This window comes from Pan paniscus, chromosome 7 (genome assembly GCF_029289425.2).
Source record: "Pan paniscus chromosome 7, NHGRI_mPanPan1-v2.0_pri, whole genome shotgun sequence".
Lineage (NCBI taxonomy): Eukaryota > Metazoa > Chordata > Mammalia > Primates > Hominidae > Pan > Pan paniscus.
This window is the reverse complement of record NC_073256.2, coordinates 138,057,700-138,084,544: the sequence shown is the minus strand read 5'-3', so window position 1 is coordinate 138,084,544 and position 26,845 is coordinate 138,057,700. Positions and strand designations below refer to the sequence as shown.

Genomic DNA, 26,845 nt, shown 5'->3' with positions numbered 1-26,845 from the left:
CTTATTGACACTGTAACTGGTCACCCAAGAGCTGTGATGGAGATATACAAGGAGATTAATGTTGTTTTCATGTCTGCCAACATAGAATCTATTCTGTAGCCCATAGATCAAGGAGTAATTTTAACTCTTATGTCTCATTATTTAAGACGTGATCATGAGTGAAGGCGTGAATCATATAGCCTTATGAAATGTATTTCTAGCACAGGAGAACTAGATACAGGCAGATATATTTCTTAAATACGTTTCATAAGGCTATAGCTGCCATAGATAGTAATTCCTGTGATGGATCTGAGCAAAGTAAATTAACAACCTTCTGGAAAGGATATACCATCCTAAATATCATTAAAAACATTTGTGATTTACGGGAGGAGGTCAAAATATCAACGTTAATGGGTGTTTGGAAGTTGATTCCAACCCTCATGCGTAACTCTGAAGACTTCAATGAAAGAAGTAATTGCAGATGTGGTAGAAATAGTAAGAGAACTAAAATTAGAAGTGGGACCTGAAGATGTGACCGAATTTTTGCAATCCCATGATAAAACTTGAACAAATGGAGGAGTCGTTTCTTATGGATGAGCAAAAAAAAAAAAGTGGCTTCTTGAGATGAAATCTATTCCTGATGAAGATGTTGTAAAATTGGTGACATGACAAGAAAGGATTTAGAATATTACATAAACTAGCCAGGCACGATGGCTCACACCTGTAATCTCAGCACTTTGGGAGGCCGAGGCAGGTGGATTGCTTGAGTTCAGGAGTTTGAGACCAGCCTGCCCAACATGGTGAAACCCTGTCTCTACTAAAAATACAAAAATTAACCAGGCATGGTGGCGTGCGCCTATAGTCCCAGCTACTTAGGAGGCTAAGGCAGGAGAATCACTTAAACCCAGGGGGCGGAGGTTGCAGTGAGCCAAGATAGGGCCACTGTAATCCAGCCTGGGAGACAGAGTGAGGCTTTGTCTCAAAAAAAAAAAAAAAAAAAAAAAAGAATATCACATAAACTTTGTTGATAAAGCAGCAGCAAGATTTGAGAGGATTGACTCCAATTTTGATTAAAGTTCTGCAGACAGTAAAATGCTATCAAATAGCATCACATGCTGCAAAGAAATATTTTGTGAAAAGAAGAGTCAATTGATGTGGCAGACTTCCTTGTCTTATTTTAAGAAAATGACACAGCCACGCCAGCCTTCAAAAACCACCACCCTGATCAGTCAGCAGCCATCAGCATTGAGGCAACGCCCTCCACCAGCAAAAAGATTACAACTCGCTCAAGGCTCAGATGATCATTAGCAATTTTTAGCATTAAAGTATTTTTAAGTTAAAGTGTGTACATTGTTTTCTTAGATATATTGCCATTGCATGCTTAATAGACTGCAGTACGATATAAACATAACTCTTACATGCACCAGGAAACCAAAAAAATTCCTGAGACTCATTTTATTGTGATATTCACTGTATGGTCATATTTACTTTATTGTGGTGGTCTGGAACTGAACCCACGATATCTCTGAGTTATGTCTGTATCTAGTTCTCCTGTATTAACTAAATTGCCTATGGTGTTTCCTACTTCCTGAACCCAAATTCCCTGGCTACTCTCTAGTCCCTTTATGTGATAGATTCTCTTTAAATCCTTCCTGTCCCATCCAGCTTCTGTCTCCTCTTCAGCATTCTCTCATGGCCCTCTTCTCTGCTGGGTGGCAGCTACTGATAGTTCCTGTTAACAGGTTCTTGGATACTAATAGCTTGATTTACTGCCTTCTACAGGTAACATATCTTTATTTATATAGAAGCCTGAGACACAATGCTTTTATCTGTATCCTCTCCCGTTTTCTCCTCCTGTACCCTCACTAAGGAAAGATTTAGTAGAAATTACAACTGAATGGATGAGTGATATTTTGGTAATGGTGAAGTGCTGTTATTATGTTGAAGCACTGCTAACTTCACATACTAAATAACTGCTTTAATAATTTATTGAGAATTGAATGATGATTCTCTGCACCTAAAATAGGTACAAATGATTCTCTCACATTAGGAATTTCTTGAGTTATTTGAAAATTTAAGAAAGTGTGTGCTTGTTCAAGATTGCCTGAGTATAATCTCAGTGATTATTGAAACAATATCTGTGTTGAGTTCTCTTCACATGGCTCCTGGCATGTCTGGCAAGTACTAGGCACTAAAAAATAATTGATAAGTCAATGAATGAAAAGGAATTTTTCTCACAATTTTGTAAATGGGTCAGACAGATAAATCTTATTATTTTACATGAAACTCTGACATAATGAGAGATTGTACTTGAAAGAGAGATTATTAGATGAAAAAATCCAGGACACAATCCAAGGGTGGGGCAATGAGGAGATAAAGTGGCCTATTTTTGGAGAGGTATAAGTCAAAATGCTTTCTAGAAATGTTAAGTAGGCAGCATGAGTGCTGCCAATTCCCATTTCCATGCCCACAGCAAACATCCATAAATGATTATGACACTTATCCTAGATGAGCCTGGAATGAGGCCTCAGATTCCTTTCAAGACATCATTTCAGGCAACCGCTACCATTTAATCAAAGTTGGCCTAGAAAATAAAACTTACATCTCATCCTAGGTTAGTGATTGCCCCAACTCCACTGAGAAAACTTGGTAACTTGCAGTCTGGCTAGCTCTTCTGAAAGGGAGATACTGCCAAGATAATACTGATAAAATTGTACACTGGGGCCTAGAGAAGAGGACAAGAGGCATCAAGAATGTTGGGTCATCCAACTTCAATTATTGGAAAGATATTGATGGCATTAAAACAAAATAACCATAGGATAAACAGACTCTTGAAGAGTAGCTTGTACATGTATATACTATAAGTCTGAGATTGTAACAAGACATCCAAATGAAAATGGAGATATTTAACCAAACTCACAATGTTTCTTTCCAACTCTGAATCATTTTCAGTTTTTTATCATAGTAAATAGCACTGTCATTAATTTAGTTGTCTAAGCCCAAAACCTAGGCATCACCTTGACACTTCTCTCTTCCCTGCCACCTCACAGTTTATCTATCATAACATCCTGTCAGTTTTATTTTCTATACCTTTTTCTAACTCATGTACTTTATGCCATCTCCACCACTAGATATTACATGGGACATACTAATGCTTAAAAATTATTCTGTGTTTATCTGAAACTCAAGTTTAACTGGGCATCAAACATTTTTATTTGCTAACTCTGGCAACCCTAGTTTAAAATAATCTAATTCAAAAGAAGCAGAAATAGGCCCTCAGACTCTAAATGCTATGATCTAGATTGGGCTGTGGGATAGATTATTTATCAATGTAAGTACTAAGATTATAAGACAAATGCACATTTATTTGCCCTGCATAGCACCTTGTCTATTTAGATGCCTTATTATTTTTTTAAATCAGCTGAGCAAGATAAAACCACAGAATATTTTGGGAGGTATAGATGATATGCATAGTGAGAAAACAAAATGTTTTCTTTAGTTTTGACATTAGCTGACTTTTCGTCTAAAACTAATAATGATATCATTTCCCCAGGAAAGGTCAAAGTGCTGAAATTCTCCACATATTTTGTAAATGTATGTGTCACTGAAAAACTGAAATCTAGCCAACACAAGAGATATTGTCAGTTTCCCTCAGAGCTTAGCAGAATACTATATCATGCATGACCTGTTTTTGAAATGGGATTTTGTGAAAAATAGCAGAACACCTCTTCTGGTTTCTTTTTCATTAACTGCTCACACTTGACACATTCCTTAAATGATCTCCTTAGCCCCCATCATGGCAACCTGCTTCCTAAATCCACATTCTTAGCTGAGGATTGTAGTTTCAGGCAATAGAATCAACTCCAACTCTAGTTAAGGATATTATGGTGTTCACGGATTTCCTCAAAATTTCAAAAAAAACAGGCTATGGAAGCTCAACACCAACCACATTGTGAGTGCTGCTCTAGGGAAAATACCCCTGTTGTCACCTCCGTAACAACTGTCTCACAACTCACACACTGCCTAAGCCCACACCAATGACACCTGAGATTGGCCAAGCTCTACCTAAAAGTGGGGTGCCTCCTCCTTCCTGCCTTCCAGATGATGGAGTCTATGCATGTCTATGCACATTTACTTCCTGATGTTGCCTCCTTCAGAACTGCCATTCAGTGTGAGTGGTTCTGTCCTTGAGCAACAAGGAAGGCTGGGAACTTGGATTCTGGCTTCTGTCTTTGGGAAGCTCAACATGTAATTTGGAAAATTTTCCAAATACACAGGATGGGTATTCAAAAGATATTGAACAGCAACCAACATAAAATATGTTCCCTGCTTTCAAAACACCACATTTTATAACCATCCTGCTAGATGGAGCATAATGATTAAGACATGGGCTTTGGAGTTCAATGAACTTTGGTTCTAGTTCCAGTTTTACCTCTTACTAATGGGAAGAGGCAGGATGGGCTACCCCACTAAGACACCATCTTCTTATCTGTGAAATAGACACATTAATACCATTCACCTCATAGGATGGTGTGAGGATAAAATGAGAAAAGTGAACAAGTATGGTGGTGGAGTTTGCTTCTTCATGGAACAAGTACTTATCCTTATTACAAATGTGATTACTACCAATCTTTTTACCTCTTTCTTTTACATCTTGTAGTTACAACCCATTTTAGTATTTTTTAAACAATCTAATTTTTGCTTTGATGTCATCTTTTTCACATAAGAATACTTCTTTCTACTGAAGCATTTCATCGATGACATTATTGCAAAAGGTTTACAAGTATTCTTTTTTTTAAGTTTTCTAATTTTTTCCTGATTACGCTGAAAAAAACTAGAAACTACAGAAAAGCAGAAAGGTGGAAATAAAAACACCCCAAAATGTCATGATCTAGAGTTAACCACTGTTATTTATTTGTCTGTTGAGAAGTATTTTTCATCAGCCATAGGAATCACAGATTTGAGGAACTGAAGGCGACCATAATGACCATGTGGTTTGAATTCTCCTGGATTCCCCGAAGTTGCTGCAAGGCAGCAAGACTTCATCCTCCTGACAAGTTTCATCTGTGTTTTCTCCAGAGTCACTTGGAGGGGAAAGGTCACTTGAAACTTTTGTTGTCAGGTTGTGAGTTTTGTTTTATTTATTAATTTCGTAGTAGGAGGCTTCAAGTTTTATGTATTAGCCTCATGTTTCTAAATAGAGGAAGTAGAGGATGCTGGGAAATATCATTTGGCTCCATGGAAGCCTTTGAGAGAGCAAGAGGGGAAGAAAATTACTCTTTTATTGTGAGTTTTGCCAAATGATCTCTGAGAAGCTGTGATATCATTCATACGCCGTGCCAAGCTGGATCGAAACGGCTCATCTTGGCAGACATCGAGAGTGAGCGTATAATTCCTTGGGGTTGGGATGGGCTGTTATCAGAAATAGTTCCATAGGCAGTATTTACATAACTGTGGTGGAGTGTGAGAATAAACACAGCTGTGGCATTGCCCTAAATATTTCTATTCAGCAGGGAATTAAAAGAGAACTTTATCGCTGAACTACAGATAAACACAATTCATCAAGCAGTGGTCAGTTCAACTGGGGAACAAAATAGGAGTTATAAAAGACTGGCCTGCTGACAATAGCTCCAATCAGCCATCCTGACTTTATTGCTGCTTTACTCCCTCCCTCCCTCTTTTTTCCCAGTTCCAGAAATGTAGGGCTCATCAGCCAGCTAGGAAGTTGTCTAGATTTTCTTTACCCCAAGAAGGAAGTCGAGGGTACTGTCCTTTACAGAGTGGAGACCTACCCTGGGCCAGCATGCTTTATGTATGTTCCTTACATCAGAATGGTCCCCCGTTTTCTTTCTGGGCTATAAAACTGAATGTTAGTGGGAGTAAGATTTATTGCCAAGAAGACAACTTTTTTTTTTTTTTTTTTGAGACAGAGTCTCGCTCTGTCTCCCAGGCTGGGGTGCAGTGGCGCCATCTGGGCTCACTGCAAGCTCCGCTTTCCGGGTTCACACCATTCTCCTGCCTCAGCCTCCTGAGTAGCTGGGACTACAGGCACCCACCACAATGCCCGGCTAATTTTTTGTATTTTTAGTAGAGACGGGGTTTCACCGTGTTAGCCAGGATGGTCTCGATCTCCTGACCTCGTGATCCGCCCGCCTCGGCCTCCCAAAGTGCTGGGATTACAGGCATGAGCCACAGCACCTGGCCCTAAGAAGACAACTTTTTAACTCCAAAGTGAGCTAAAATGGACACGATTCCACAGCTCTAAATGATCTAAATTCATCTTATGAATTTCTTTAAGCGCCCATATATTTTAAATAGTAGTGCAGTCCTGGTTCTGCTATACCCAGGAAGATAGTTACATGATGTATTTGTGTAATAGTTTTCTAGGATTGGCATAACAAAGTACCACAAACTGGGTGGCTTAAAACAGTAGAAATTTATCCTCACTCAGCTTTGTAGACCAGAAGTCTGCAATCAAAATGTCAGCAGAGGGTTGGTTTCTTCCAGATGTTTTCACGGAGAAACCATTTCATACCTCTCTCCTAACTTCTCGTGGTTGCCTGCCCTCATTGGCATTCCCTGTCTTGCGGCTGCATCACTCCAAACTCTGCCTCCACCTTCACATCACCTTCTTTTCTGCATGTCTCTCTGTGTCTTTTCTGTCTCTTATAATAGCACTCTCATTGGATTTAGGACCCACCCTAATACACTGGGTGGAATAATGAGATAATGTGATAAGGATCTCATCTGAATCCTTCCCTTAATTACATCTGCAAAGATCCTATTTCCAAATAAAGTCACATCCTGAGGTTCCCCAGGAACATGAATTTTGGAGGGATACTATTCAATGCACTGCACAGGGTGAGTTAATTGGAGGCAGACACCATGTACTCCAGTTGCCTCTACAGCACATGACACACGCCAGACACCTCATCAGTGTTCTAGAACACTTGCTAATTAGCTGTGACAGCACTGCATGTTTCTTACTCCGTTTTGTAACCCAAGAGATTTACTGGGATTTTCTGTTTCAATATGCATGCCTTGACTCTTTACTAATAGAATTTCTAAGAGATACCTATAGCTATAGATAATAGGAAAACATTATGTTCACTAATGTAGTTTTTTCCCCCATTTACTGAGTCAACAGAAAGTCTTAAAATGCTAAAAACATAATTGACAACTACTAATATCAGGTCACAAAGCACTTTCATAATTATTATCTCATTTGATACTCCAGTAACCCTGTGAATGTTATCACCTTCATTATCATCATCATCACCACTTTGATCATTACCACAACCATCTCAATTTTACATGGGATGAAGAAACTTGAGGCTCAGAGAAATGAAAAGACCTATTTGAGGTCAGTGTATGAGTCAGGACTTTTGGTTGTATTTTGAAAGTAACCCAATTTGAACTGGCTTAAGAAAAAAAAAAAAAAGGAATGTAGCAGACCAAGTCCTTCCCTCTCGATGGCAAGGTGGCCATCACAGATCCGTGATTCCATCCAACCCCCCAGTATTTACAATGAGGGGGAAAAAGTCTCCTTAACAATTATTCCTGGAATAGAATTTCTTTACTCTCTATCACTTTCTATTCTGGAATGTGCATTACACTGGATTCAGTAGAAACTCTGGGCCTGAATCTCTTTGGTCCAAATTGTTTCACACCTACAACCCTCAAGCCATCAAATCCCCCAGACCACTTAGAATGAGATTGAGGATAAAGCCTGTTACCAGAAAAGCAGGGTATGGAAATGGCAAACAACAGATATCCATAAGAAGCATAGTTCACAAATGACAGCTTGGGCTTGAGACAAGATGGTTTTAACCAATAGTTCTATCCTATGGCCCGTCCTTCTCCTCTTCTGTTTAAATGCATTGAATACATGATAAATGCACCTGGAACAAAATTTAAAAGATACAAAGTTATACAGTAAAAATCTCCCTTCCAATTTTGTCCTCCTGTCACTCAGTTTCCCTCCTAATTGAACTCATCTCTATACCCCTCCAGGGATAGTTATAGTTTCCACATTTACAAGCATCATATGAGTTGTTTTTACATCAGTGATATATTATTCTCACTGTTCTGTCCGGCTCTTTTTTCGCTCCACTCTGTTAGGTATTTTTGGCTGTCTGACTTTAATGACTTCAACCACCCAGGCACAATGACATTTTCACACACCACTTAGTTTTCACTCTTGAGTTTTTTCCGTTTTCCTTTTTCTCTCCTTCTCCCTACCCTCTTCTTACTGCATTTCCTCATTTTACCTCCTTCCATATGTTAATTATGTAATTGTTGAAGTTGAAACTACCTTTTTAAAAAAACACATAATACTAAACATTTGACCCTACAAAATGGTTCTTTTGGGGTATGTTATCAGCAAAAACCTACTAAAAAAATGAAACCATTCTCATCTCTTTTCACCGCAGAGTCACTGATTAGCTCAGGCTATGAGAAAGCAAAGAGACTTCAACAGCTAATTGTAGCTCTAGTTACAGCCACAACTCTCATTAACTTGTGCCCCTTAACAGGAACCTCATATAGCTCTTTTTTGTTTTTAGAACAAAGAGGTAGATGGGTTAAAGGGTGACATGTTATCAGGTTTGCCCCAAATCTTTCAGTATCTTGCAAAAGACTCATGCATCTTTCCCTAAAGTTATTTTATTTTCCATTCCAGGATAGTAGAAAGAGCCTTTGTATAACCTTTTAGTTTTTCCTGGGGCTTGCATTTTTCTGCAAATCCCAGTACTCTGGAAGGGAGTTGGACTATAGCCCACCTGCCCTGGAGGACTCTCCATGCTTCATTGGACCAATACAATTTTATTCTGCACAAATTTGGAAAGACTGTTCATTGTAAACTAGGAAGACTGATCAAGATGAGCATGGCACTGTGACATCTCATGCATGTTGCTTCATTTCATCGTTTCAATAATCTCAATAGACAAGTATATTGAGGCATTCTACAGATAAAGAAATCGAGGCTTAGGGAGTTTAAGTAACTTACCTAATGCTTCGCAGCCAGTAAGTCATAAAGCCAATCTGAATCCAATAAGTCATAAAGCCAATCTGAAAGTCATAAAGCCAGTGTGCATTCCAGCATGCATCTTTTCAATTGGTGAGAATATGGGCTGCTGAAAGAACTACTGCACAGCCAGCCAGGAATGGAATGTCTTTACTCTCTATCACTTTCTCTTCTGGAACATGCATTACACTGGATCACGTTTTGGTAAAATGAGGTCAAATAACAAATTAGGTCAAAATGCGTGTATCTGAAGTTCAGTTAATGCCAGGCAATGGAGATATATAGGTATAAAATCACCCCATGACCTTGTTGAGAATCTTGAGTTGTCACCCAGGGATTTGAAGGACTTCAGGGACACCAAGTACCTATCGTTTGCCTTAGAGAGTAGAGCTCATTGATATTAAAAGAGGAATTTTATAGACCTTTCTTCTCTCCCTTTGGGTTTTGTTGGGGGTGAGGGAAAAAAAGGGGGAAGGTAGGTTGCTGAATTCTTTTAATTACTCAGTGCACAAATAATTGACAAATAATTTGGCACTTTTTCCGTGCCAAAGTTTTGTCAGATCAGCCCAACAATTGTTAGCCCACCATCATATTTAGTGGTTTCATGCTGCTCTCACGTGTTGTCAGTGAGAGGCTCATTCTCAACTCTCCTATTGTCATTGACTCCTATCTTAAGTCTAACATATGTCTCATCTTATAAGCCAGAGCCAAAGCTTAGTTAAAAAGAATGATTTCCAGGAACCGGAGCCAAGATGGCCGAATAGGAACAGCTCCGGTCTACAGCTCCCAGCGTGAGCGACGCAGAAGACGGGTGATTTCTGCATTTCCATCTGAGGTACCGGGTTCATCTCACTAGGGAGTGCCAGACAGTGGGCGCAGGTCAGTGGGTGCTTGCACCTGTGCGAGCCGAAGCAGGGCGAGGCATTGCCTAACTTGGGAAGCGCAAGGGGTCAGGGAGTTCCCTTTCTGAGTCAAAGAAAGGGGTGACGGACGGCACCTGGAAAATCGGGTCACTCCCACCCGAATACTGCACTTTTCCGACCGGCTTAAAAAACAGTGCACCATGAGATTATATCCCGCACCTGGCTCGGAGGGTCCTACGCCCACGGAGTCTCGCTGATTGCTAGCACAGCAGTCTGAGATCAAAGTGCAAGGTGGCAGTGAGGCTGGGGGAGGGGCGCCCACCATTGCCCAGGCTTGATTAGGTAAACAAAGCAGCCTGGAAGCTCGAACTGGGTGGAACCCACCACAGCTCAAGGAGGCCTGCCTGCCTCTGTAGGCTCCACCTCTGGGGGCAGGGCACAGACAAACAAAAAGACAGCAGTAACCTCTGCAGACTTAAATGTCCCTGTCTGACAGCTTTGAAGAGAGCAGTGGTTCTCCCAGCACGCAGCTGGAGATCTGAGAACCGGCAGACTGCCTCCTCAAGTGGGTCCCTGACCCCTGACCCCCGAGCAGCCTAACTGGGAGGCACCCCCCAGCAGGGGCACACTGACACCTCACACGGCAGGGTACTCCAACAGACCTGCAGCTGAGGGTCCTCTCTGTTAGAAGGAAAACTAACAAACAGAAAGGACATCCACACCAAAAACCCATCTGTACATCACCATCATCAAAGACCAAAAGTAGATAAAACCACAAAGATGGGGAAAAAACAGAGCAGAAAAAATGGAAACTCTAAAAAGCAGAGCGCCTCTCCTCCTCCAAAGGAACGCAGTTCCTCACCAGCAACGGAACAAAGCTGGATGGAGAATGACTTTGACGAGCTGAGAGAAGAAGGCTTCAGACGATCAAATTACTCTGAGCTACGGGAGGACATTCAAACCAAAGGCAAAGAAGTTGAAAACTTTGAAAAAAATTTAGAAGAATGTATAACTAGAATAACCAATACAGAGAAGTGCTTAAAGGAGCTGATGGAGCTGAAAACCAAGGCTCGAGAACTACGTGAAGAAGGCAGAAGCCTCAGGAGCTGATGCGATCAACTGGAAGAAAGGGTATCAGCGATGGAAGATGAAATGAATGAAATGAAGCAAGAAGGGAAGTTTAGAGAAAAAAGAATAAAAAGAAATGAGCAAAGCCTCCAAGAAATATGGGACTATGTGAAAAGACCAAATCTACGTCTGATTGGTGTACCTGAAAGTGATGGGGAGAATGGAACTAAGTTGGAAAACACTCTGCAGGATATTATCCAGGAGAACTTCCCCAATCTAGCAAGGCAGGCCAACGTTCAGATTCAGGAAATACAGAGAACGCCACAAAGATACTCCTCGAGAAGGGTAACTCCAAGACACATAATTGTCAGATTCACCAAAGTTGAAATGAAGGAAAAAATGTTAAGGGCAGCCAGAGAGAAAGGTCGGGTTACCCTCAAAGGGAAGCCCATCAGACTAACAGCGGATCTCTCTGCAGAAACTCTACAAGCCAGAAGAGAGTGGGGGCCAATATTCAACATTCTTAAAGAAAAGAATTTTCAACCCAGAATTTCATATCCAGCCTAACTAAGCTTCATAAGTGAAGGAGAAATAAAATACTTTAAAGACAAGCAAATGCTGAGAGATTTTGTCACCACCAGGCCTGCCCTAAAAGAGCTCTTGAAGGAAGCAATAAACATGGAAAGGAACAACCGGTACCAGCCGCTGCAAAATCATGCCAAAATGTGAAGACCATTGAGACTAAGAAGAAACTGCATCAACTAACGAGCAAAATAACCAGCTAACATCATAATGACAGGATCAAATTCACACATAACAATATTAACTTTAAATGTAAATGGACTAAATGCTCCTATTAAAAGACACAGACTGGCAAATTGGATAAAGAGTCAAGACCCATCAGTGTGCTGTATTCAGGAAACCCATCTCACGTGCAGAGACACACATAGGCTCAAAATAAAAGGATGGAGGAAGATCTACCAAGCAAATGGAAAACAAAAAAAGGCAGGGGTTGCAATCCTAGTCTCTGATAAAACAGACTTTAAACCAACAAAGATCAAAAGACACAAAGAAGGTCATTAATGGCCATAAGGCCATTAACGTTAAAGGGATCAATTCAACAAGAAGAGCTAACTATCCTAAATATATATGCACCCAATACAGGAGCACCAAGATTCATAAAGCAAGTCCTGAGTGACCTACAGAGAGACTTAGACTCCCACACATTAATAATGGGAGACTTTAACACCCCACTGTCAACATTAGACAGATCAATGAGACAGAAAGTCAACAAGGATACCCAGGAATTGAACTCAGCTCTGCACCAAGCGGACCTAATAGACATCTACAGAACCTCCACCCCAAATCAACAGAATATACATTTTTTTCAGCACCACACCACACCTTTTCCAAAATTGACCACATACTGGGAAGTAAAGCTCTCCTCAGCAAATGTAAAAGAACAGAAATTATAACAAACTATCTCTCAGACCACAGTGCAATCAAACTAGAACTCAGGATTAAGAATCTCACTCAAAACCGCTCAACTACATGGAAACTGAACAACCTGCTCCTGAATGACTACTGGGTACATAATGAAATGAAGGCAGAAATAAAGATGTTCTTTGAAACCAACGAGAACAAAGACACAACATACCAGAATCTCTGGGACACATTCAAAGCAGTGTGTAGAGGGAAATTTATAGCACTAAATGCCCACAAGAGAAAGCAGGAAAGATCCAAAATTGACACCCTAACATCACAATTAAAAGAACTAGAAAAGCAAGAGCAAACACATTCAAAAGCTAGCAGAAGGCAAGAAATAACTAAAATCAGAGCAGAACTGAAGGAAATAGAGACACAAAAAGCCCTTCAAAAAATTAGTGAATCCAGGAGCTGGTTTTTTGAAAGGATCAACAAAATTGATAAACTGCTAGCAAGACTAATAAAGAAAAAAAGACAGAAGAATCAAATAGACCCAATAAAAAATGATAAAGGGGATATCACCACCGATCCCACAGAAATACAAACTACCATCAGAGAATACTACAAACACCTCTACGCAAATAAACTAGAAAATCTAGAAGAAATGGATAAATTCCTGGACACGTACACTCTCCCAAGACTAAACTAGGAAGAAGTTGAATCTCTGAATAGACCAATAACAGGAGCTGAAATTGTGGCAATAATCAATAGCTTACCAACCAAAAAGAGTCCAGGACCAGATGGATTCACAGCCGAATTCTACCAGAGGTACAAGGAGGAACTGGTACCATTCCTTCTGAAACTATTCCAATCAATAGAAAAAGAGGGAATCCTCCCTAACTCATTTTATGAGGCCAGCATCATTCTGATACCAAAGACAGGCAGAGACACAACAAAAAAAGAGAATTTTAGACCAATATCCTTGATGAACATTGATGCAAAAATCCTCAATAAAATACTGGCAAAACGAATCCAGCAGCACATCAAAAAGCTTATCCACCATGATCAAGTGGGCTTCATCCCTGGGATGCAAGGCTGGTTCAATATATGCAAATCAATAAATGTAATCCAGCATATAAACAGAGCCAAAGACAAAAACCACATGATTATCTCAATAGATGCAGAAAAAGCCTTCGACAAAATTCAACAACCCTTCATGCTAAAAACTCTCAATAAATTAGGTATTGATGGGACGTATTTCAAAATAATAAGAGCTATCTATGACAAAACCACAGCCAATATCATACTGAATGGGCAAAAACTGGAAGCATTCCCTTTGAAAACTGGCACAAGACAGGGATGCCCTCTCTCACCACTCCTATTCAACATAGTGTTGGAAGTTCTGGCCAGGGCAATTAGGCAGGAGAAGGAAATAAAGGGTATTCAATTAGGAAAAGAGGAAGTCAAATTGTCCCTGTTTGCAGACGACATGATTGTATATCTAGAAAACCCCATTGTCTCAGCCCAAAATCTCCTTAAGCTGATAAGCAACTTCAGCAAAGTCTCAGGATACAAAATAAATGTACAAAAATCACAAGCATTCTTATACACCAACAACAGACAAACAGAGAGCCAAATCATGAGTGAATTCCCATTCACAATTGCTTCAAAGAGAATAAAATACGTAGGAATCCAACTTACAAGGGATGTGAAGGACCTCTTCAAGGAGAACTGCAAACCACTGCTCAGTGAAATAAAAGAGGATACAAACAAATGGAAGAACATTCCATGCTCATGGGTAGGAAGAATCAATATCGTGAAAATGGCCATACTGCCCAAGGTAATTTACAGATTCAATGCCATCCCCATCAAGCTACCAATGACTTTCTTCACAGAATTGGAAAAAACTACTTTAAAGTTCATATGGAACCAAAAAAGAGCCCGCATCACCAAGTCAATCCTAAGCCAAAAGAACAAAGCTGGAGGCATCACACTACCTGACTTCAAACTATACTACAAGGCTACAGTAACCAAAACAGCATGGTACTGGTACCAAAACAGAGATATAGATCAATGGAACAGAACAGAGCCCTCAGAAATAATGCCACATATCTACAACTATCTGATCTTTGACAAACCTGAGAAAAACAAGCAATGGGGAAAGGATTCCCTATTTAATAAATGGTGCTGGGAAAACTGGCTAGCCATATGTAGAAAGCTGAAACTGGATCCCTTCCTTACACCTCATACAAAAATCAATTCAAGATGGATTAAAGACTTAAACGTTAGACCTAAAACCATAAAAACCCTAGAAGAAAACCTAGGCATTACCATTCAGGACATAGGCATGGGGAAGGACTTCATGTCTAAAACACCAAAAGCAATGGCAACAAAAGACAAAATTGACAAATGGGATCTAATTAAACTAAAGAGCTTCTGCACAGCAAAAGAAACTACCATCAGAGTGAACAGGCAACCTACAAAATGGGAGAAAATTTTCGCAACCTACTCATCTGACAAAGGGCTAATATCCAGAATCTACAATGAACTCAAACAAATTTACACGAAAAAAATAAACAACCCCATCAAAAAGTGGGCAAAGGACATGAACAGACACTTCTCAAAAGAAGACATTTATGCAGCAAAAAACACATGAAAAAATGCTCACCATCACTGGCCATCAGAGAAATGCAAATCAAAACCACAATGAGATACCATCTCACACCAGTTAGAATGGCAATCACTAAAAAGTCAGGAAACAACAGGTGCTGGAGAGGATGTGGAGAAATAGGAACACTTTTACACTGTTGGTGGGACTGTAAACTAGTTCAACCATTGTGGAAGTCAGTGTGGTGATTCCTCAGGGATCTAGAACTGGAAATACCATTTGACCCAGCCATCCCATTACTGGGTATATACCCAAAGGATTATAAATCATGCTGCTATAAAGACACATGCACACGTATGTTTATTGCGGCATTATTCACAATAGCAAAGACTTGGAACCAACCCAAATGTCCAACAATGATAGACTGGATTAAGAAAATGTGGCACATATACACCATGGAATACTATGCAGCCATAAAAAATGATGAGTTCATGTCCTTTGTAGGGACATGGATGAAATTGGAAATCATCATTCTCAGTAAACTATCACAAGAACAAAAAACCAAACACCGCATATTCTCACTCATAGGTGGGAATTGAACAATGAGATCACATGGACACAGGAAGGGGAATATCACACTCTAGGGACTGTTGTGGGGTGGGGGGAAGTGGGAGGGATAGCATTGGGAGATATAACTAATGCTAGATGACGAGTTAGTGGGGGCAGTGCACCAGCATGGCACATGTATACATATGTAACTAACCTGCACAATGTGTACATGTACACTAAAACTTAAAGTATAATTAAAAAAAAAAAGAATGATTTCCCTGTTTACTTGGATCTGCATGATCATCATAGGCTACTGGTACACAGCTCCAAAAACTCTCCCTCTACATTTGCAAACAGGCTTTTTACAGGACTTTACTTCATCTGAAAGCTTCTCTATGGTGGTTTTAAGATATAGATATGTCTACAGATGCTTTGGTACTCTTCCTTGTATCCTAGTGGAGCCTAATTCTCATTTTCTTGAATGTGTATTGGACTTAGTGACTGACTTCTAACAAAAAGAATAAACCAGAACTCATGGTGTGTCTGCTGGTGGGAATGTAAACTAGTAAAACCACTATGGAAAACAGGATGGAGGTTCCTTAAAGAACTATAAGTAGAACTACCATTTGATCCAGCAATCCCATGACTGGGTATCTACCCAGAGGAAAAGAAGTCATTATATGAAAAAGACACTTGCACATTCATGTTTATAGCAACACAATTCACAACTGCAAAAATGTGAAACAACCTAAATGCCCATCAACCAATGAGTGGATAAAAAAATGTGATATACATACACCGCAGAATACTACTCAGTCTATAAAGGAAAAAATAATGGCATTTGCAGCAACCTGGATGAAGTTGGAAACTATTATTCTAAGTGAAGTAACTCAGGAATGGAAAACCAAATATCTCATGTTTTTATAAACGGGAACTAAGCTATGAGAATGCAAAGGCAGAAGAATGATATAATGCACTCTGGGGACTCAGGAGGAAGGGTGGGAGGGTGGTGAGGGATAAAAGACTGCACATTGGGTACAGTGTACACTGCTCAGGCGATGGGTACACCAAAATCTCAGACATCACCACTAAAGAACTTATCCATGTAACCAAAAACCACCTGTTCCCCCAAAACTATTGAAATCTAAAAATCAGAGAAACAATAACAACAAACATGGTGTGTGCCTTTGAAGACCAGATCAGAAAAGGCATAGCAGTTCCTTTTTTTCTTTGGAGGAAACAAGCTGCCATGTCAGGAGGACACTCAAGCAGCCTTTGGAAAGGCTCATATGGCAAGAAACTGAGGCTTCCTGCCAATGGCCATAAGAGGGAGCCATCTTAGAAGTGGATCCTCAACCCCAGTCAAGCCTTCAGATGCCTGCAACCGCTGTCAGCATCCTGACTGCAAATTCCTGAGCCAGAACCACTCAGCTAAGCCATTCCCAAATTCATGACCTACAGATACTGTGAAATAACAGATGTTTGGAATTTTGTTTTGTTTTGTTTTTTTGTTTTTCAGTAAGGGTCTTGCTCTGTCACCCAGGCTGGAGTGCAGTAGTGCAATCATGGCTTTTACTGCAGCCTTGACCTGGCCCCAAGCGATCCTCCCACCTCAGCCTCCTGAGTAGCTGGGACTACAGGTGTGCACCACCATGCCTGACTAATTTTTAAATTTTTTGTAGAGTTGGGGCCTCCCTACTTGCCCAGGCTGGTCTCAAACTCCTGAGCTCGAGTAATCCTCCCACTTCAGCCTCCCAAAGTGCTGGGATCACAGGCATGAGTCACTGTGGCTGGCCTGGAATTTTAAGCCATATTTTAACTGGGGGGAATTTGTTAGTCAGTAGTCCATGACTAACATACTCTCCAGAAGCCACCTGTTGTATTGCCCATCTGGGGACACCTATCAATAGGCGCAGCTCCTTAGGGGCTCCAGCTTAGCCTCAGAGAGGCCTGTGGTGGTCTTCAATCTGTATAATTTGTGGAACATTTAAAGCATACACCCAGGCTTCAATCTCTGGAGATTTTTACTCAGTAGGACTGGGATAGGGTCCAACCATTTATATTTAACTGAATGATTTTTTAAAAAGAAGCCTATTAAAGGATATCTGAGGAATACTTTTGGTTGAGAACCTTGCTGTTCTTTTTGATGATAAAAAGCAACGGGCCTCTCTGCTCTATGTCTTTTGTATTCTTTCTCTGAAAACTGACAGGGGAAGCTCAGTTCACCATTCCATGTCCCTCTCAGCCACCGGGAAGCCTGGCAAACAACTAAGCTCAGTCCTTTTTTAAAATGAACCTATGGCGCAGCCCTTCTCAAACTTGACTGGAGTCAGATTTTCCTGGAGGATGATTGCTGGACCTCACCCCCAGAGTTCCTAGTTAAGTAGGCCTGAGATGGGAACCTATAATTTGCATGCAAATACTGCTGGTCTGTGGCCATGCCTTGAGAATCGCTGCCAAAAAGTATGGGACCTGGTATTTCAACTTTGCCTCAGAAATTGTCCTAGATCCTTCCTACACCTCAGGTAACAACAAAAAATGAAAGCAAACAAAAATTCATCCATTTTTACCTGAGGCAAAAGTAATCCATCGTGTTAGAAATTTGAATAGTGATTATATGAGAGGACAGGAACTGGAAAGGGTATACAAAAGGAATTTCTGGGATGACTGTAATATTCTATTTCTTGATCTGAGTGACAGTGACACGAATATATTCTCTGCAAAAATACAGTTGAGGTGGACACCTACAATTTGTGAACTTTTCTGTCTGTGTGTTACACTTTTAAAGTTTACTTAAAAATTAATAATAATGATAAGCGCTGTCAAAACCTGGAAAAAAGGGGCCTCTGCAACACCAGCCTGTACCTCTGTTTCCAAGTCTGCTTTATCCTAGGGCCATGCTGGCAACCCAACAAAGAAAATACCCTTTTTTCTTTCTTTCATTTTTGCTGGCATCACTTTTGTTTGTGTAATACCTGTGGAGTGGCTGTTTCCCAAGATGTCGTTTCTTTGAAAACAAATGCCAGCCTTCAAAAGAAAATATTGTAAATGACGTATTTGCATGCTTTAAATTCCTAGAATAATAGATATTGATAGAATAACTTGAAAAGCCAGTTGATAACCACCATTGTTGATTAAAAATAAAGTTTTAAAGAAAGGAAAGAAAAGCAAGCTGAGATCTCATTAATGCTTTTGAGAATCCTAGTTTGTGTTCTGCTATGCAACTTTACTGAACAGTGAGAACTTTGGGAGACAATGAACTCACCCCAGATTTATTACCCATTTCTTTGAAAAGAACCTAAAAGTCATGAGATTTTTTTTGATTGACAGTTGATTGTAATTATTAAGTCTTTGGCTATGAATGAAGAAAGAGGAAGAAAAAAAATGCTGGCTATTGGGCCTACCAACCAAAAAAATTCCAGGACCAGATGGATTCACAGCCGAATTCTGCCAGAGATACAAGGAGGAGCTGGTACCATTCCTTCTGAAACTATTCCAATCAATAGAAAAAGAGGGCATTCTCCCTAACTCATTTTATGAGGCTAGCATCATCCTGATACCAAAGCCTGGCAGAGACACAACAAAAAAAATAATTTTAGACCAATATCCCTGATGAACAACAATGCAAAAATCCTCAATAAAATACTGGCAAACCGAATCCAGCAGCACATCAAAATTTTATCCACCATGATCAAGTGGGCTTCATCCCTGGGATGCAAGGCTGGTTCAACATACGCAAATCAATAAATGTAATCCAGCATATAAACAGAACCAAAGACAAAAACCACATGGTTATCTCAATAGATGCAGAAAAGGCCTTTGGCAAAATTCAACAACCCTTCATGCTAAAAACTCTCAATAAATTAGGTATTGATGGGATGTATCTCAAAATAATAAGAGCTATTTATGACAAACCCACAGCCAATATCATACTGAATGGGCAAAAACTGGAAGCATTCCCTTTGAAAACCGGCACAAGACAGGGATGCCCTCTCTCATCACTCCTATTCAACATAGTGTTGGAAGTTCTGGCCAGGGCAATCAGGCAGGAGAAAGAAATAAAGGGTATTCAATTAGGAAATGATGACGTCAAATTGTCCCTGTTTGCAGATGACATGATTGTATATTTAGAAAACCCCATCGTCTCAGCCCAAAATCTCCTTAAGCTGATAAGCAAATACAGCAAAGTCTCAGGATACAAAATCAATGTGCAAAAATCACAAGCATGCTTATACACCAATAACAGACAAACAGAGAGCCAAATCATGAGTGAACTCCCATTCACAATTGCTTCAAAGAGAATAAAATACCTAGGAATCCAACTTACAAGGGATGTGAAGGACCTCTTCAAGGAGAACTACAAACCACTGCTCAACGAGATAAAAGGACACAAACAAATGGAAGAACATTCCATGCTCATGGATAGGAAGAATCAATATCGTGAAAATGGCCATACTGCCCAAGGTAATTTACAGATTCAATGCCATCCCCATCAAGCTACCAATGACTTTCTTCACAAAATTGAAAAAAACTACTTTAAAGTTCGTATGGAACAAAAAAGAGCCCACATTGCCAAGTCAATCCTAAGTCAAGAGAACAAAGCTAAAGGCATCATGCTACGTGACTTCAAACTGTACTACAAGGCTATAGTAACCAAAACAGCATGGTACTGGTACTAAAACAGAGATATAGACCAATGGACAGAACAGAGCCCTCAGAAATAATACCACACATCTACAACCATCTGATCTTTGACAAACCTGACAAAAACAAGAAATGGGGAAAGAATTCCCTATTTAATAAATGGTGCTGGGAAAACTGGCTAGCCACATGTAGAAAGCTGAAACTGGATCCCTTCCTTACACCTTATACAAAAATTAATTCAAGATGGATTAAAGACTTAAATGTTAGACCTAAAACCATAAATACCCTAGAAGAAAACCTAGGCAATAGCATTCAGGACACAGGCATGGGCAAGGACTTCATGTCTAAAACACCAAAGCAATGGCAACAAAAGCCAAAATTGACAAATGGCATCTAATTAAACTAAAGAGCTTCTGCACAGGAAAAGAAACTACCATCAGAGTGAACAGGCAAACTACAGAATGGGAGAAAATTTTTGCAATCTACTCTTCTGAAAAAGGGCTAAATCCAGAATCTACAGAGAACTCAAACAAATTTACAAGAAAAAAACAACCCCATCAAAAAGTGAGCAAAGGTTATAAACAGACACTTCTCAAAAGAAGACATTTATGCAGCCAAAAAACACATGAAAAAATGCTCATCATCACTGGCCATCAGAGAAATGCAAATCAAAACCACAAAGAGATACCATCTCACACCAGTTAGAATGGCAATCATTAAAAAGTCAGAAAACAACAGGTGCTGGAGAGGATGTGGAGAAATAGGAACACTTTTACACTGTTGGTAGGACTGTAAACTAGTTCAACCATTGTGGAAGACAGTGTGGCGATTCCTCAAGGATCTAGAACTAGAAATCCATCCCATTACTGGGTATATACCCAAAGGATTATAAATCATGCTGCTATAAAGACACATGTACACGTATGTTTATTGCAGCACTAGTCACAATAGCAAAGACTTGGAACCAACCCAAATGTCCATCAATGATAGACTGGATAAAGAAAATGTGGCACATATACACCATGGAATACTATGCAGCCATTAAAAAGATGAGTTCATGTCCTTTGTAGGGACATGGATGAAGTGGAAACCATCATTCTCAGCAAACTATCACAAGGACAAAAAACCAAACACCACATGTTCTCACTCATAGGTGGGAATTGAACAATAAGAACACTTGGACACAGGAAGGGGAACATCACACACCGGGGCCTGTCGTGGGGTGAGGGGAGTGAGGAGGGGATAGCATTAGGAGATATACCTAATGTAAATGATGAGTTAATGGGTGCAGCACACCAACATGGCACATGTATACACATGTAAGAAACTTGCATATTGTGCACATGTACCCTAGAACTTGAAGTAGAATAATAAAAAAGGAAAAAAAAAAGAAAATACTCATTCCTCTTTCTGTAGCATAGTCATGCCTTAACCCATCAAGATGTATGAAGTGTCCAGAGAGGCACTGAGACGGATAGTGGGAGAGTGGAGAAGACTGTGTTTTTCCGCTTCTTCCACACTGAAGATGTAGGAAGGGGCAGATTTGCGGCAGCCTATCCACCAGCCATGAAAATCCAACCTTTCTTATTGATAAAGGGGATGTCTGGTAACCCAGACACACACACACAAAAATGCTGGCTATTTGACAGGAGATTCCTACTCTACCCAAAACCCCAATATCCCTGGTTCCTTTTCTTATTGAAAGGCTGTCCCACATTATTGTAGATGATAATAAGAGAACAGAATTTATCTCAGAGATTGGGGCATGCATTGTTACTGTTGGTGTTAATAATGACCCAGCTGATGCAAGAAAGGAAGGACTCAAGATGGCTGAAATAAAAGTTAAGCGTATTGAAGCCAAAGAAGCTTTAGAAAATTACATTACCTTACAGGATTTTAACTCGGCATCAAAATTAAAAGAAGAAATAAGAGCATTAGAAGGTGTCAAAAGAAACCTTTTGCAAGAGACAGAGCAACTTGAAATCAGAGAAGTCCATGTAGAGAAGAATGACGCAGAAGCATTACAGAATGTCTTATCTTATGCTGTGAACTGTTGAAGCAGATGTCCATTTCAACAGGCATAAGTGCAGCCATGAATGGGATCATAGAATTTTTATTCTTCCTAAAATAATAAATGTTTACCCTATAGTAAGAAGCCTGGCTGTTTTATGCTTGGGAGCTGCAGACTACAGAATCAGAATTTTGCACATAACACTTTGTGTTATTATTGCAGGTTTTGCAAATTGATGATGTCACAATAAAAATAAGTACTTTAAAGTGAATCTTTGACTAACTGATAATGTTTGGGGTTGAACCACGTAAACCTAAAAAATCAAAGCCTTTTAATATGAAGGTGCAGAGATAAACGGTGATTTATGAGCAAGAGTCATAAAAAGTTGAAAAGGCCCCTACAGCGAAGAATGTTCTGAAACTCCTTTCTGATTTCTTAGGTAGTGAGGTATCTACACTTAGGACAGGAGCCACAGACGGACTAGCCAAGCTGATGTTCTCTGGGATTTGGTCAGCAGCAGACTTTTTCCCATCTTATTTTGTTATGGTAGAATCCTGTGACTGAAGAGGATGTTCAACTTCGACATTGCCTAGGCATGTTCTCCCCCATGTTTGCTTATGCAAACAGGACTAATCAGGAATGCTTTGAAGAAGTTTCTCTTCCAAGCCTGCAAACACTGGCCAATGCTCCTGCATCTTCTCCTTTAGCTGAAATTGATATCAGAAATGTTGTTGAGTTACTTATAGATTTGACAAGAACAAGTAGATTAAATCCTCAGGCCAAGAATTCCTAAGATTATCAGGCCTTAACAGTACATGACAATTTGGCTATGAAAATTTTCAGTGAGATCTTAAGAAGTCCATGCTCACCAGAAATTCAGGTCTCTAGAAAAGCCTTGAGTTCTACTTTTACACAGTTGGTGGGACTGTAAACTAGTTCAACCATTGTGGAAGTCAGTGTGGCGATTCCTCAGGGATCTAGAACTAGAAATACCATTTGACCCAGCCATCCCATTACTGGGTATATACCCAAAGGATTATAAATCATGCTGCTATAAAGACACATGCACACGTATGTTTATTGCGGCATTATTCACAATAGCAAAGACTTGGAACCAACCCAAATGTCCAACAATGATAGACTGGATTAAGAAAATGTGGCACATATACACCATGGAATACTATGCAGCCATAAAAAATGATGAGTTCATGTCCTTTGTAGGGACATGGATGAAATTGGAAATCATCATTCTCAGTAAACTATCGCAAGAACAAAAAACCAAACACCGCATATTCTCACTCATAGGTGAGAATTGAACAATGAGATCACATGGACACAGGAAGGGGAATATCACACTCTGGGGACTGTTGTGGGGTGGGGGGAGGGGGGAGGGATAGCATTGGGAGATATACCTAATGCTAGATGACGAGTTAGTGGGTGCAGCACACCAGCATGGCACATGTATACATATGTAACTAACCTGCACAATGTGCACATGTACCCTAAAACTTAAAGTATAATAATAATAAAAATAATAAAAAAAAAGAAGAAGAAGAAAGAGGAACCTGAGCCAGCACCCTCACCACGTGATGCCCTGTGCTGCCTGGAAACTCTGCAGAGAGTCTGCATCAGCAAGAAGGACCCCACCAGACTCAGCCCCTCAACACTGGACTTCTCAGCCTTCATAACTATAAGAAATAAATTCCTTTTTAAAATAAAAAAAAAAGCCTTGAGTTCTTTAGAACTCAATAGCCATCTTGCAAAAGATCTTCTGGTTCTATTGAATGGGATTCTGGAGCAAGTAAAGGAGAGGGCATATCTGAAAGCTTTGGAGAAAATCAAGATTCGGTTAGCAAAAAGGAAATAAAGAATTTGGTGACCAGCCTGAAGCAGCACAGGATGCCAGCTTGACTACAACTATTTTTCAAAATGAAGATGAAAAGAATAAGGAAGTACATATGACTCTTCTTAGGGATGTAAAAGCAACCCTGGCATCAAAATCTACTCAACAAAAGACTAACAGGGGACAGAGAAAAGTGATAGCTTCAGCTATGATGAAGAGGAGACATCAGATTGCTGAGGCTGAGTCTGAAAGTGACCATGAAGTTCTAGAACCAGAATCAGAAATGAAGATGAAACTACCAAGACAAGCCAAAACAGCAGTGCTGGAAAAAAGTAAACTTAATCTTGCACAATTTCTCAATGAATATAGAAGTTAGGAAAGATGGTGGAGGTAGAGTTCTTTAAAATTATCTTCAGTTCTTTGCTTTAATAAAGTTACCCTTGTCAAAATTTTTAAAAAGGCCTTCAAAAGAAAATATTGTAAATGAAGTATTTGTATGTTTTAAATTCCTAGAATAATGAATATTGGCAGAATAACTTGAAAAGCCAGTTAATAACCATCATTGTCAATTAAAAATAAAGTTTTCAAGAAATAGAAGAAAAACAAGTTGAGCTCTCATTAATGCTCTTGAGAATGCTAGTTTGTATTCTGCTCTGCAGCTTTACTGAAGAGTGAGAACTTAGGGAGAGAATGGAAACTCTCACCTTAGATTTATTACCCATTTTTTTGAAAAGTGCCTAAGAGGCATGAGATTTTTTTCTTCTGTGCGAGGACAGTTGTCACCTAAAGAATTCCCTGTTCCATCACATAAAATTTTTGTATCTTATTGGGGAGACTGGCTTTGCAAATTCCTTAAAAAGAATACTTCCTGGCTAACATGGGGAAACCCCGTCTCTGCTAAAAATACCAAAAAAATTAGCCAGGTGTGGTGGCGGGTGCCTGTGGTCCCAGCTACTCGGGAGGCTGAGGCAGGAGGATGGCGTGAACCTGGGAGGCGGAGCTTGCAGTGAGCCAAGGTCGCACCACTGCACTCCAGCCTGGGCGACAGAGCGAGACTCCGTCTCAAAAAAAAAAAAAAAAAAAAAGAATACTAATTATGGCTAAAGTTCCCCTAGTGACATCCCACTTTCCAAATCATCTCTCTTCTACAACTTAATGCTTGTGGTAAGACGGTTTAGTCACTGTAAAAGTTTGGTTTCAAATGTTAACGAGGCCAATTGCATTGAGTCTTCTAACTCTCAGGCCATCTGCAAAATTATTATTTTGGAACTCAGGATCTAGGTGGGACATTACTAGGCATAGTTGTTGGTGATGAGTACTACACTTCACATCACTGCAGGAGACAGTGAGTGCCCCCCATAAGACATTGTCCAATCTCAAGGAGAGGCATCGTGGTATAGTATTTAAATTCACAGGCTTTTGAGCCAATTTAACACGGGTTTGAATCCCAGCATCACCAACGGTGTGGCCTTGGGTAAATTGCTTCTTCCTCTCTCTCTCTCCAAAGTTCAATTTTTTCCTCTGTTAAGGGGGGTTAATAATATCAGTCATAGGGCTATTAGAAGCATTATATATAATACTATAAAATGATTTGAAAGTTTGCCTGGCACATAGTAGATTCTCAGTGAATAATATCATGATTATTAAGAGATGAAAGGAAGTTAATAAATGGATAATTCTATTGAGCTTTGAATTTCCGAATCCCTGTATCTTTCTAATGTAAACATGAATGAATAAATGATATTTATTGCATATATACGTGAATGAATATTGGGTTTTTTTTCTTTATGCAATTAAAAAGTATCTGTCTAAAATTTACAGATACGGAGAACAGGTTAGTTGTTGCCTAGGGATTTGGGATAGTGGTGGGGGTGGGGGACACATGACTAAAAAGGGGTAGTTGCGGGGGAGATTAAAGATCTCTGCTTTGTGGTGATGGAGTAGTTCTGCATTGTGATTGCAGTGGGGTTTATACAAATCTACACATGAAAAAAATGGCATAGAACTATACATTCACATTGTACCTATGTCAGTTTCCTAGTTTTGATACTGTACTATAGGAGGTAAAATATAACCATTGGGAGAAACTGGTGAAGGGCATCCCAGACTTCTTTGTACTATTTGTGCAACTCCATGCTAATCTACAATTACTTCAAAATAAGAAGTTAATGACATAAAGTATCTGTTGAGAATGTCCTTCTTTTACCACAATTACAGTATACAGATCTCTCTCTCTCTGTTTCTCCAGTAATCCAGTTACAGTTCTGGCATAAGTTTTGGTGTTGGACTTTTATTTTTATTTTAATTTATTTTATTTTATTTGAGACCGAGTCTTACTCTGTCACCCAGGCTGGAGTGCAATGGCTTGATCTCGGCTCACTGCAACCTCTGCCTCCCGGGTTCAAGCAATTCTCCAGTCTCAGCCTCCCAAGTAGCTGGGGTTACAGGCACCCGCCATCATGCCCGGCTAATTTTTGTATTTTTGTAGAGACGGGGTTTCTCCATGTTGGCTAGGCTGGTCTTGAACTCCTGACCTCAGGTGATCTGCCCACCTCAGCCTTCCAAAGTGCTGGGATTACAGTCATGAGCCAGCATGGTGGGCCTGGACTTTAAATAGAATACTTTAAGTGCATCTCTCTCCCCATTGTTACCCCTTCCTAGGCCAGTTCATGCCTTTACACCACAGGTTTGAGGATTAAGTGGAAGCTAAATGTGCTACAGATAAAATTCCTAAAAGATGCAAAGTTTGGTCATCTTCGATTCTAAAATATTCTCAATTGATTAACACTGAGCAGCAGGATTAAGCATGTGGCTAGATATATTTCAATCT

The 26,845-nt window shown here is 39.9% G+C and overlaps 1 protein-coding gene and 1 pseudogene across 1 annotated transcript in view; both read left to right on the top strand.

The window, feature by feature from the left end:
• The window catches only part of SNTB1 (syntrophin beta 1), a 276,230-nt gene that overhangs the window by 151,948 nt on the left and 97,437 nt on the right, over positions 1–26,845 (top strand). The window lies entirely within an intron of this gene.
• On the top strand, positions 21,842–26,787 carry LOC103786423 (condensin complex subunit 3-like; annotated as a pseudogene).